The sequence below is a fragment of the Carassius auratus genome, unplaced genomic scaffold (assembly GCF_003368295.1).
Source record: "Carassius auratus strain Wakin unplaced genomic scaffold, ASM336829v1 scaf_tig00215410, whole genome shotgun sequence".
Classification (NCBI taxonomy): domain Eukaryota; kingdom Metazoa; phylum Chordata; class Actinopteri; order Cypriniformes; family Cyprinidae; genus Carassius; species Carassius auratus.
Window position 1 is genome coordinate 564,494 of NW_020528076.1, and position 13,848 is coordinate 578,341.

Genomic DNA, 13,848 nt, shown 5'->3' on the forward strand with positions numbered 1-13,848 from the left:
TATATATATATATATATATATATATATATGAAAATAAATAAATATATATATATATATATATATATATATATAAAATATATATATATATATATATATATATATATATATATAAAATATATATAAAATATATATATATATAAATATATAAATATATATATATATATATATATATATATATATATATATATATATATATATAAACTGATATGAATGAACTGCAAGATGGAAAAATACATGTTTTATTATTTATTTTTAATTTGATTTTTTTTTTTTTTTTTTGGATTCACATTAAAAGGTATTAAAAGCATGGTACAGAACACATGATTACTGTGATATCTGTCATATAAAAGCACATAAAAACACTAGCATTACAGTGATACAAACATAGCTGGTTTGGTGATTATTGTATTGTTGTATTGATTATTAATATATCATAGTAAAACTACAGTTACAGTTACTAATGTCCCATTTACTGTGTTTTAACTTCACATTTCATTTATTATTGTGTCGTGATTACCATGATTTTACTACAAATACAACTTACATCATTGATCCTGAAATTAATAATAATATAAAACGGAATCGAAGGTCTATGGTACGTCACGTGACAGATAGAGTTTAATCACACTAATTAGCAGCTGTGTTCATTTATTTAAACGCAATGAAACTCAAAGACAGCCGCGGATGACCGATATAATACAGCGATTAAACATATGGCACTAATCTGATTAATAAAGAAGACAGAATACATTTGATAAAAGGCATTAAAAGAGCGTATATACGACTACTCACCCAAACTGTGGAACTGATAGCAAGTATCGCGCGATGTGTGCTGAATGAGACTTCTTGAACGTGATTTCATAGCGATAAACATCTCATGTCCTCGTGTCGAATTCTGACGCCAAAAGTTTCCCACTGAAAGCAATGAAGGTCGTAGTGCTTCGATAGTCGACGCTGAGAGGCACATTTGGCGTCATAAAAGTGACGCTAGGGGCGCTTGACCATGCTTCGGTTTTTGACGCCTTTGGAGTGAGAATGGGTTGAGTATGAACAAGTCAAGAATGAACTCCACTGGAGATCTCAGCCAATCTCACAGATCTTACATGTGTTTTATTTTAAAGGAGGTGATTATTTTCTATACCCACTGTACACACACACACACACACAAGCAGAAAACCATATGAGCAAAGCACAAAAGAAACAGAAGCATGATATTTATAATGCCAATGGAGAGCATGCACTTAAAGAGCTCATCATTTCACCGGTGACACAGGCTCAGTTCCCTGGACATACATTAAGTCTCTCCTTGGATTGAAAAAAAAAATTCTCAATTTTTATAATCTTATTTGACAGAATAATCCAGGGATAAAAAATAATATGTGCCTATATTGTAAATGGAATTCAAGAAATCCAGACATCCTTTAATTATCATGTAATAGTGAGCATTCACAGTATTTCCTTGGAAATTATAAAGGGAAGGATTTGAAATATTTCCAAATTCAAGGATCTGACACAGATCTATTTCTTAATTTCACAAAATATAATTTTTGGTGCATCCATTATATTAGCTAAAACCATGGCTTCTCATAAATTAATAATGAGCCATGGAAGATCCAAGGTCATCATCCTTCATGAGCTGTTTTTCCCCCTTTATTCCTTATATTTGAATGCCAGAAGTATAATTATGATCACAGAAGGGGATGAAGGGAAGGAAAGAACAAAATAAATCATTACATAAACAGCAAACACAAAAAAATTTAAATAATGGACAGAGAGATGAGTCTAAGAGAGATAAAGCTAAGTTCAGAAAACAATATCAGCCAACTGTTTACTGCATACTGCGCTAAATACCTACCTTTTTTAATGAAACAGAATACACAGAATACACCGTTCAAACTGTTCATATGCTACACTGTCATCACATTACGAGTGTCCATATGAAAGGGAAAAAATCTAAATAAATAAATTCAGCCATGGGTAATCTTCCATTATATATTTTTTTCTTGCAAACAAAATATCCCCCCATTAGAATACACAACTAATTTGGAGAAAGATGCTTTTTAGAACCAGATGGTGTCAGATGGTTGCTACCCAATCATCCTAGACCCACTGGATAAAATCATGTTACTTCTCCTTCATTTATTAGATGCAAATGGGTGCACTGCATTGTGAAATACTTTTTCCCACTTACAGTAGTATGATCTATTGCACAACTACTGCACACATTCAATTGCAAAAATATCAAGAGTAGTATGTCAATATGGTATTCCAAACATACATCCTCCTGATGATAAGAAGAGACTCAAAAGCTGTTCTCCAACACTGATGATTCCCAGGTGACCTCCGGTTTCAAAATTCTACTTATCAGCAGCCACAGAATAACCACTGAAAGATGAGAGGACACAGAAAGACAAAAATGTGTGTGTGAAGAGTGAAAGTGAGAATAGATAGACTACACACATCCCACACAGCATGTGACAAAATGACTTACTAAATTATTATATTCACTGCAGTAAATATTATATCCAGAGGCAGTGGAGGTTCCTCTCTACTGGACGAACGTCACAATGCTAAATTTTTTCAACACTAACTCTGTTTCAAATCTAATACTCAACTCCAAATGTATATATAAAATTGCAATTTGATGCAAAACATTGTATTGGTGTGAATTTTGTTTGTTTTTATATCTGAACAGTATCCACCAACAACCAACAGGATTCAGGGAGCCTGAAAAATGCTTAAAGCTTTGTGACTGAACTGATCAAACTGAACACAACAGGGGAAAGCAACACACTGTATAGTTTCAGGGCAAACAAAACGACTATATTTGCAACAGAAGGAAACCACTCTGCATGCTACAAAATCTCAAAAGCCATTGATCTGAATGAACATACAACATTGAGCAGTTGCTGACAGAAAAACGGCTTTGTTTTTGTGTTTAAATTGTTCTATTAGCAATAGAACTGTTTTTTGAGTTTTAAAGAATAGACAGGAAACAGTAAAGATAAATATGTCAATGTAATGTTTTCCAATGAAGGGAGCAACCTAGTGATATTTGCTCAGAGTTTACATCCATTTAGAAAGGTTAGACCTCCACGAAACCAGTCCAGTTCACAGAAACGACACCTTGTCAATGTTCATTCCTTTATTCACTAGGCATTTTTCCCTAAGGGTCCCCTGTGGAGGCCATCTTGGTGAAGGCTTTCATATTTTCTACAGTGTTCCTGCACCTCACAGCCTCGTGCAGTGAGAGGGGTGGGGGTCACTTTCTCTGTCAGTATGCTTACAAAACTTAATTCACTTCTGGGAGCCCTCATATAATGCTATAGTCTGAACAGTAAATAATATATTAGAAGCAAAATTTCTCAATTTCTTCTTAATTTCAGAGTTGGCTGGTCTGCTTCCGCCATGCAGGATTCAGCATAGGAAGATATGAGCTACTTATACAATATGTCATACATCGAAAGTTTTTTTTTAGCCTGGTGTTGTGGAATTCTATTTAGAGCATGAGCACTTTGTTGCTGTCTTATTTTAAATAATTATCCTGCTGCAAAATGGCGTCTTGAGTTGTTGAGATTTCTAAAGTAATTACAGCATATTTATAATGGACAATTCATGCCTGTACTTTGTCTGACTTTGCTTTGTTTGCATTTATGGAGGCTTCTGAATGTCAGCTCAGACTTGGGGGCTTTAATGCGAGAAGCATAGTAACCAAATTTTCCATTGATTGACATCATACAATGCATGAGTTATGGAAACTCTGCTAACTCAAGTCCTGTTCCCAATTTTAATGGTTCTCGCCATCATGATATAAGTGATGTTTGACTAAAATATTTTACACATGAAGAAATGGCTTTTTTGAAAAGACTGCAGTCATTTAAAAAACCTAACATTACTAGCACACACCACGACAGTAGCAAATAACTTAGTGTTGTCAAAAGTGATGATACCAGCTTTTTCTGTAGTACAGAGTACTGAGTAATGAGCACTCTATGAAGAATGTCAAGAGTTTCCAATTTACAATGTGTTTTTAGCATTGAGCAGCATTGTAGCCATTCACAGACATAAATGTGTGAATGCAATGGTCAATCAGAGACAGTTAAAGGGATAGTTCACTCAAAAATTAAAATTACTCTATGATTTACTAGCCCTCAAGCCACCCTAAGTGTATATTACTTTCTTCTTTCAGACCAATAAAATCGGAGTTAGATTATATGTCCAGGCTCTTCCAAGCTTTATAATGCCAGTGTACGGTAGTCAAGATTTTGAAGCAAAATAAAGTGCATCACTGCTAAAACAATCAAATGAAGTCATGTCTTAGGAAATAGCAAGAATTCAGTAAAAAGAGTAAGGTGCAACATTGCTTGCGCAAATAAGTTGGTCAGTGTTGTAAAACGTGACGTGAACTCTAGATACTATAAAAAATACAGATATTGTGTAAACCTAAATTACAGACTAAAGGAAACCCCCTGCAAACAACAAGCCCTCAGGGTGGTCAATTATTGTGTCTACAGAATCAGCTTGATTGACAACCCTGATTGATTGTTTTTGTGTTAGTGTGACCACTTGTGTTTGAAAACCTCAAGAGATTTAATAACACTACAGCTGAATTTTGAAGCCACTTTGCTTTTCTGTTGTCCTTCAATGATGAATTTACTGTAAAAAGACTTTAAATTAAATCACAGCCTATATTTTTTCATGCTACTGTAACTATAAATTCAGAGTCCACATCCACTTCTATTATAAGTAAATCAGCTTAGGTATATGCTCCTGAATCATATCTAGATTACATTTCTCAGAAGAACACTTTAAAATAGGGATTATGAACCAGCAATCTAGAGTGCCAATAGGGAATTGTGTCAGAGTTACTGCCTGAGTGCCGCTATAAGCTACACATTAGTATAACTGGGTTCACCATTCAATGTGTAAATCCAAACTCATTAAACAGGAGATTTATAGACAATGAAAACACAACTTCCTTAGTGTGTTAATTAATTTTGGAGTAAAAATAAAAATAGTATTAAATTTGTGACATGGGTGGAGTATATTTAAAAACTCTTGAGCATATAATGACTTCAGCTTTGTACATTAAACCACTGTTTAATGACATTCAACCAAGCTATCTCGGGCAATGCAAAACAGAGATGATTTGATCTCAGATGACTAAATTTAACTAGTACATCAAAGACAACTGGTCTCTCATGAATGAGCAGTCTTAAAGGCTTTTAAAGAAGTGAAATCCAGAATATTCTGGGGAATTGCTTACATGAGGAAGCTAAAAAGAAAACAATTAGGCATCATATGAATGTGTTTGTTTCCATGTGCAATGATCCACTACTAAAAATGATTAAAAAAAACACCAATATTAAATGGCACTCAGAAGTTATGTAACAATAAACATCTCCAAACTAGTTAGAACTGCAAGGTAATATCTAAATCCAAATCAAAAGGTAAGTCTGTCCAAGCCCATGGTCCATATGCTTTGGGTATTTTCAGAGGGATCTGACCATGAAAGCACACCAGGTGCTGCAGTGAGTGATAGACTGCAAACCAACCTAAGTTTTCATATGGCCTTCAGGCTAGATATCAGTACAGATATTAATAGCCAGAGGCAACATATAGATAGATCAAGTATGTTTGTTTATTTCCATAATTCTGACAAACACAAGGTTTTGTAATATGAACATAATTATCACTGTATTCTTGGAAATGTCTTTATAGCATGACAGACATCTAATCACATTCCAAGTTGAGGACATGCAGTCCAGCACGTCAGTGTTTGCTTGAGGCACCACATTCAGCCATTTGACATTAGGGAGGTCTGAGAAGACTACATGAGCCAAGACAGGCCAACAAGCACTGCTACAATGGAATACCAATGAAATGTGTGCACTTTTGATTTATTGCACACCAGTGCAGACCCTGACTGGCCTTGTCACACCTTGATTGGTTTAATTCACTAATGTACTTCATTCCACCTGAAGACTTTAACAAAGGGCAATGTAATTCGACTTACAAAACCATTCAATTAACACGTTAAGCTTATTAACAATATTTAGATCTACACTGAACAAATTTATAACGCAACACTTTTGTTCTTGCCCCCATATTTTATGAGCTGAACTCAAAGATCTAAGACTTTTTCTATGTACACAAAGGGCCTATTTCTCTCAAATATTCTCAAAAACTCTCAAAAAAATCTGTCTAAATCTGTGTTAATGAGCACTTCTCCTTTGCCGAGACAATCCATCCACCACACAGGTGTGGCATATCAAGATGCTGATTTGCTGAGGTGTGACTTAGGCTGGCCACAATAAAAGGCCACCCTAAAATGTGCAGTTTTATCACACAGCACAATGCCACAGATGTCCCAAGTTTTGAGGCAGCGTGCAATTCGCATGCTGACTGCAGGAGTGTCCACCAGATCTATCCCCTGTGAATTTAATGTTCATTTAAAGGAATTTCAGAGAATTTGGCAGTACATCCAACTGGCATCACAACTGCAGACCATGTGCAACCACACCAGCCCAAGACCTCCACATCCAGGATCTTCACCTCCAAGATCATATGAGACCAGGCACCCGGACAGCCGCTGCAACAATCGACTTGACCGACTCTCAAACCAACTTGAGAGGGCAAATGCTTACATTCGACAGCATCTGGCATTTTGGAGAGGTGTCCTCTTCACGGATGAAAGCCGGTTTTCACTGTACAGGGCAGATGGCAGATAGCGTGTATGCCGTTGTTTGGGCGGTTTGCTGATGTCAATGTTGTGGATCAAGTGGCCGATGGTGGCAGTGGGGTTATAATATGGGCAGGCGTATGTTATGCACAATGAACACATGTGCATTTTATTGATGGCATTTTGAATGCACAGAGATACTTTGACAAGATCCTGAGGTCCATTGTTGTGCCATTCATCCACGACCATCACCTCATGTTGCAACATGATAATGCATGGCCCCATGCAAGGATCTGTACACAATTCATCCTAGTTCTTGCATGGCTAGCATTCTCACCGGACATGTCACCCATTGAGCATGTTTGGGATGCTCTTGATCGCTGTATACAACATTGTTTCAATATTCTGCCAATATCCAGAAACTCCGCGCAAACTCCACTGAAGAGGAGTGGACCAACATTCCACAGGCGACATTCAACAACCTGATCAACTCTATGCAAAGGAGAAGTGTTGCACTGCATGAGGCAAACGGTGGTCACTCCAGATACTGACTGGTTTTCAGTTTTATTCACTTCAATGTAACAGAATCTGATATAAGTTTTTGGATATATATATATATATATATATATATATATATATATATATATATATAAATTTTTTTTTTTTGGGGACTAATTATCCAAATAATCACAGTCCCAAAAAACTATTAATATCAGAGCTTACCATAGCATCACTGAAGGTAGCATAATTTTACAACCATTGCCCAGTACAGCTGTACACCATGTTACAGCACAGTACCGCTACTGCAAACAGTAGCAAGTATACAGCATATACATTTTCATTTTATTTGAGTGGACTTTTTCCAGTTAGCATGAGTGGTAGTTAAGCGGAACCCACATTCATAGATCGGAATATTGAGCAGAGCGCCAAACCGTGCAATGAAGAGGTAAGTGAAACATGCGCACTGAACACTACCGGGCAGTGTGCCATATATATTATTATTTTTATATGTAGTCTATCTTTTTTGCTCACATTTTCAGGAATTTTTCTCTTTGATAATTTGTTGGATGCTGAAAATTCGGTGCATCCCTACTTACATCCCCTCCATGTTTATAAATCCAAAGTCCATAAATCCAATTTAAACGCAGAAGACTTAAAATGGAAGTACATTAGTGAATTATGTTGCCTCTGGCTGATAACTTTCAACGATGCTGTCATCTTTATTTTACTAACTTACAGCATACTGAAGGTGACCCAGCTGACCTCACCAAAAAAACTAAATCAACAATCATCTAGTGGATCATCAAGAATTTTATTTTATTATTCTACCAAATAGTATACTAAAAGATCGATAGTTGTCTTCATGTATCGATACAGTATTGCCATGGAAAATATCGTGATACGATACTGTATCGATTTTCTTCCCCACCCCTAATGAGAAACAGGGGCAAAAACAAAAGTTTTGCATTTATAATTTTGTTCAGTGTATTTAAAATACTTTTAGCACTGTGGAGCTGACTATTTTCACTTCCCTCTAGACAAATTTTAAAAACAAATCTGGATACCTAGCACTGACAGCGTTGTTCTTGTGTTTTGTTCTTTAAAGATGTATCTTTTAATAGCCTTGGCAGACTACTAAACCGCATACATTGCAAAATCATTTTAAAATTATGTTTGCCTAATGATAAGTTAATGAGGTATGACTGAGAGGAGGAAAGACAGGTGGGTACTTTGTGGATGTGTACTGTACTGTATGTTTGTTCGTCCTGTGTTACATCTAACTGTGTTTCAGAAGCATATAAAGACAGTCAGACAGACTGATGGACAGTTGGATGAATTTCTGTTTGTCTGTCTTACTGACCAACCAACCAACCAACAGATGGAGAAGTTATTTTTTTGTTTGAGCATGTTAGCCACATCTAACACAATGACTCATGAGGCTGTGAAAGCGTGTTGTGTACCATATGTGTTAAGAGAGAGAAAGTGAGACAGAAGACTATGTGTGTGCGTGGTGTGGAGGTATGCGAGTGAGGAGAGAATGGGAAAGTACAGTGAATGGGAAAGAATGAAGAAAATGGACTTCGTAAGAAAGTCAGGTCAGCCTAAATTTTCAGGGATCACTTCACTTCTTCAGAAGGTGTTTTAAATCCTTTCATATAAGGACATGGTGCACTCCACCGCATCTCTCTTCCCTCCGTCCTTTAATCTGATCCTGGCAAATTCTCCCGTGCAGACATAGACACACACAATCTAAAACTCTTTTTTCCAAAGACAGGAATGGACACCATGTTCTTTGCTGCCGTTTCCACACTATTAAGGGGCGAATAGCACAGATAAGACCCAATACATTAAACATGAGCTGCTCGTCTCTATTTGACATGAGCATGCTGTCTGTCTGTGGACACCTGTGAGTTAAAAGCCAAATCAAAATGCATAAAACATTTTGTGCACTTTGGTTATTGACCCTTGCATTATTTAATGAGAGGCTCTTCTGTAAAACAATGTCAAAAGTGATTGCCTTATGAATAATATCAGGAATCTAGTGGTCACAATGGGATTTTTTCAGAAATGTCCATATTTTTTTATTGGGGTAAATTCATGTATGTTTTATATGGTGTAATTCCACTAATTACAAATAATGCATGCCAAAAATATCTTAATGTTTGTGTATTTTACATTTTGCAGAGTGTTGTGCTACAAAAATTGCTATAATTTGTACATTTAGATCAAAGTCATTAGGCCTGTTTTAGCCTATTTACAACCATAGAGTGTGACAACATATCAGCCTATGCCATGCCAGGTTTCAATATTTAAACCTTATCTGTTATGCATGGCACATTACTTGTTGATAGTGCAGACTGACTGTTCCCTATTCTAAAGGGAGAATACATTGATTGACATCTCATTAATGTCAGAACATTCCTTCACTACACCCCCGCCCTTCGTTTCCATCAGTTTCATCTTCTAAAAGGTTCCGACCCTGTGTGCAAAGGCGCGAGCGAACTTTCACAGCATTTAAGGGATGTTTCAGAGCTATTTCAGTTCACCCTTTCACGCTTTCGGATTTCCCGAAACAAACAAAATATCTGCGGATGAGCACGTCTGGCACGCGGGTTATTATAACACATCACTCATCATTTCTCCCCCGCGAGACGATTCATCAGCACACAGTTGACCGTGATCTGCTCACCAATAACAAGGCAAACGACAATAAAGCTCGCAAAATGGTTAAGTAATTAAACATCTACATACGTTAAACGCTTTGAAACATTGAGAAAAACGTCGTGCCTCAACCATGATGCAGCCTATAAATGGTTCAATACAGTGCCGGGCAAAAAATAAATAAAAAATGCTAGCAAACATACCAAATACTCCACGGAAAAGGTTCAATGTTCAAACGTAAGATACTGTATAAGCTACTTCATTTTTTTATATAAATGTATATAGACTATATAAAGCACACAGGGTAGCCTACCATGGTACAGTTATATACATATATAATTTGCCAATATTATACTTTGGCATAGGCTACCTACTATATTCGTTTAGTTTGATAAAGCAGCAAGGTATTTAAAAAAATACCATATTAAAAGACAGTGGTTATGCTAAATTTATTTGCTTCTCTAAGTGATTTCGTGTATTGAAACTTGTTTTCATATTATTTATTTTGGAAAACGTATTTACCTGCAGTCGTTGACAAGCTGCACGTGCAGGTGTTGAACTTAATAAACGCCGTTGCTTCTTCATCGCTTATATTCTATAGTTTGCGTTTGAAGGTGGGATTTCAACAGACTGTATGCAAGTATACACTTTATTCGGCGGTCAGTTTGCTCTCCGTGTTCAGTAAAGTACTCTGTCAGTGACAAGCCGCTCCAAACGATTCAGTGAGCCGTCCATATGACTCGGACCGTTTTGCGAACCCTTTCTTCCGACTCGTTAAAAGAACCCACTCAAAAGATTCATTCGCGAAATGCGAATCGATTCCAAACAGCCGATAGCAAACACGGGGCAAGATATGATTTGTGTAATTTTCAATCGAAATATTTTAGAAAGCTTAATCAACAAAATAGTTGTATCTGCTGAAAAGCATATTGATAAAAAAAAAACGCTACCATCACAACCTACATAATAAGGAAACTTATATTTAATTAATAAAATAAGTTCAATCAGTTCCAGAAACACATTCTAACAATGACATAACCAATATGCACAAATATATTTTCACCGAAACATTTTTTTAACTGTAAAACAGCTTTACTGAGCATGCAAAGTATTATTTATAATGTTTACGCTATTAATATAACGTAATTCTTGACATTATTAACACTGCTTACCTTACAAGCTAGAGTTCATTGACAGGTAAAGATGCTCAGAGAAAATAACTTGTTCTTGTCAGTCCTTTTTTTCTTTTTCTTTTGGTAGATCCACTAAAAGCGTGTTGTTCCTCTCCAGAAATGCACAGCTTGTCCTCGATCGTCTGTTGCCGTCCGGATTTTTTGCGTGTCGGTTCCCCGTGTCGCCCTGGTCATTGATTGCCAGATCACTGGAATCTCCAGGAGCGCACGAGAGGAAGGTTTCTCCTGGCGCCTGAGCGTGATTGGCTAGAGTGTCAGTGACGCACCAGCAGGTGGCAGAGAGCTCACATAAGAGCCATTCAGACAGCACCAACAAATTCATAAACTGTTTAGACCTATTGAAGAGGATTGTCTGCAAGACAGTTTGAGCTTTTGCAACAGCAAACATATCTTGGATATTTATGATAAGCTGTACTGTACTTTACTTTTTTTTACTGTGTAAAAAGTATACAAGCACTTCCTTTAAACAGCAATTAGGCTTTATAGGAGACACAATATTTACTCTCTGTCTCTCTCTGCTATGTTTGCATATACAAGTGAAATCTTTTCTTTTTTATTTTTATTGTCAGGAAAACAAAACAAAAACCAGTTAAATGGGCTTTTTAGCAGAATTTGAACAGTAAACAATTATGAAATACAGAACAATTAATCAATCCACAAAAAGGGGAACATAAAAAATATTCTGTACCATTGCTTTGGCAAAGAAATATTATAAAGGATAACATTTAAAACGTGACAACATGTTGTCCTGAGAAAAGACAGATGAAAACCAGTGTTATTCTAACATTTATTTATTTATTTATTTATTTATTTATTTATTTATTTATTGAACAAACCTGTCTAAGGCACTATGTTTTTATTCATTTCAGAAAGAGAAGGTCTGGCAAAAGTAAAGGCGCCGCTCTACTGCTTAAAGATTCAAAGTCAATTCCACTGTCTACAATCCCAATGAATATTCACCTCAGGGAGAAAGCCAAAGAAAAAGATGGAGAAAGAGGGGTGTGAGCAGAGCAACAATGTGAAAAAAAGAAGGAAGAGACATTGGTATTTTTGATGTGGAAAGAATGTGGAAAGGAAGAAGATCAAACTCAAAAATCTGACTGTGATAACTGCATATAAAATGTCCTCTCTTATTCTCTGCCTTGCTCTGTGGGACTAATTATGGCAAAAATGGGTGTCTTTCCAGGAAATTGAATGTCTTTTCACCTACAGAGTATTAGCTTGGCAAACACTATTGTCATAAGTGACTTACAGTGTCATTGCAAGTCCACATCAACAAACTTGTTTCCCTGACAACTTAACCACCAGATCGTCTCTACAGTGAAAGGCTGATCTCCATATAGAAGAGGTCACCACCTGTCCCCACGCGGTCATCAAGGCTAGTAAAACACAGACGCACAGATGCACCATAAAGATAGTTTGCAATTAATTAGGCCGTAGATCACTGTGTCTGGCTCAATAAATCAGGAGTAGCCCTTGAAGCAGTGGAAAGCAATAATAAAAAGTCAAATATGTGATGATAGTGTCCTTAAACACTGAATGTCAATGCATTCTAAATTATTGCAACTGAATTTAAAATGATTGTTTTCACAAAAGCGTATAAGCTACTGACTTACACTGGTAAATCTTCAGACAGTTAAGTTGTATGTCTTGTCTATATATGTGCCACTGAATAGAATTTCTTCAAAATGAACAGTGAAAGTGCTCTGCTTTGATCTGCAGTTATTTTACTTGAAATAACTTTCTCTTTTCTCTCTCTCTCTCTCTCTCTCTCTCTCAGCATGAAGTATCGTTCATTTTTATTACTTTAAGAAAAAGAGAGTTGCTCCTTGATGTTGGGTTGCATCAGAGTACAGCAGAAAAGTTGTTTGATGAAGTGCTCTGACTCACTGGGGAAAGAGATAGGATGGTTATTGAGTAATCATTCAGATACAGAAATGATAGAAATGCTATTATTAGAATTAGCCATCATGCATGTGGTCACTTACACAGTCTGCATAGAGGTTGGTTGGTGCAAACCCTGCCTGATTTCACATTATTCAGGGTAGTCTGAGTTATTAAGATTTTACTGGAAAAGCTGTTTATAAGAGTCCTGCACTCACATAACTATGTTTAATATCATCATCTTAACCGTGACCATTTGCCTGCCTCTCTATATCATGCCTCCCACAAGTGGTTTCTTGCATTATTGTCAATAGTTTAATAAACAATAATTTGATCATAGACTGTTTTCATCATGAACTATTGAATTAAGGTGTGCATTATTAAATTCAGCTGTAAAGCAAAAAAAAAAAAAAAAAAAAAAAACATGGAGATAATAAAATGAACTTCTCTGTCATTTTGGACTTTGTGTGCATAGATTTAGGTCAGTTTGATGATTCATAGATATTTTAGTGAATCATCTTTATTCTCACTTTTGCTCCCTCAGAGAATTGAAAAGTTGTATAATTATTCTTTATCTATATTACTCTATCAAAAACTCAACTTTGGTTAAAATATCTGTAATCTGAAGACCTCTTGAAATCAAAAATATAAATTAATGGCTTTAAGTCCATGTAATCTATTGTTTATGCCAGTAAAAAAGGCAAAATATTCACATTAAGTTCAGTTTTAGTCTTTCTCATTTAGGAAATGAACTAAAATTATTGATGACTTATTTTGAACTTCTCATCTCTCCAATTAAATACACTAAATTACATCCTTTTAATACTTATAAAAATCTGAATTGGAGAGCATTAAACCTTTTAATGCATGTCCATTAAGACCACTTATGTAAAAGTGTTAAATAGTTAATGCAGAAGACAAGCTGAG

General features: G+C 35.9%; 1 protein-coding gene across 1 annotated transcript in view; it reads right to left on the reverse strand.

Moving 5' to 3' along the window:
- The window catches only part of LOC113094558 (muscarinic acetylcholine receptor M1-like), a 92,967-nt gene extending 81,735 nt beyond the window's left edge, over window positions 1-11,232 (reverse strand). The window contains exon 1 of the mRNA XM_026260134.1: window positions 11,017-11,232. The gene's annotated coding sequence lies outside the window, so the exon portion shown is untranslated. The remainder of the gene's footprint in view (window positions 1-11,016) is intronic.
- Between the last annotated feature and the right edge of the window lie 2,616 nt (window positions 11,233-13,848).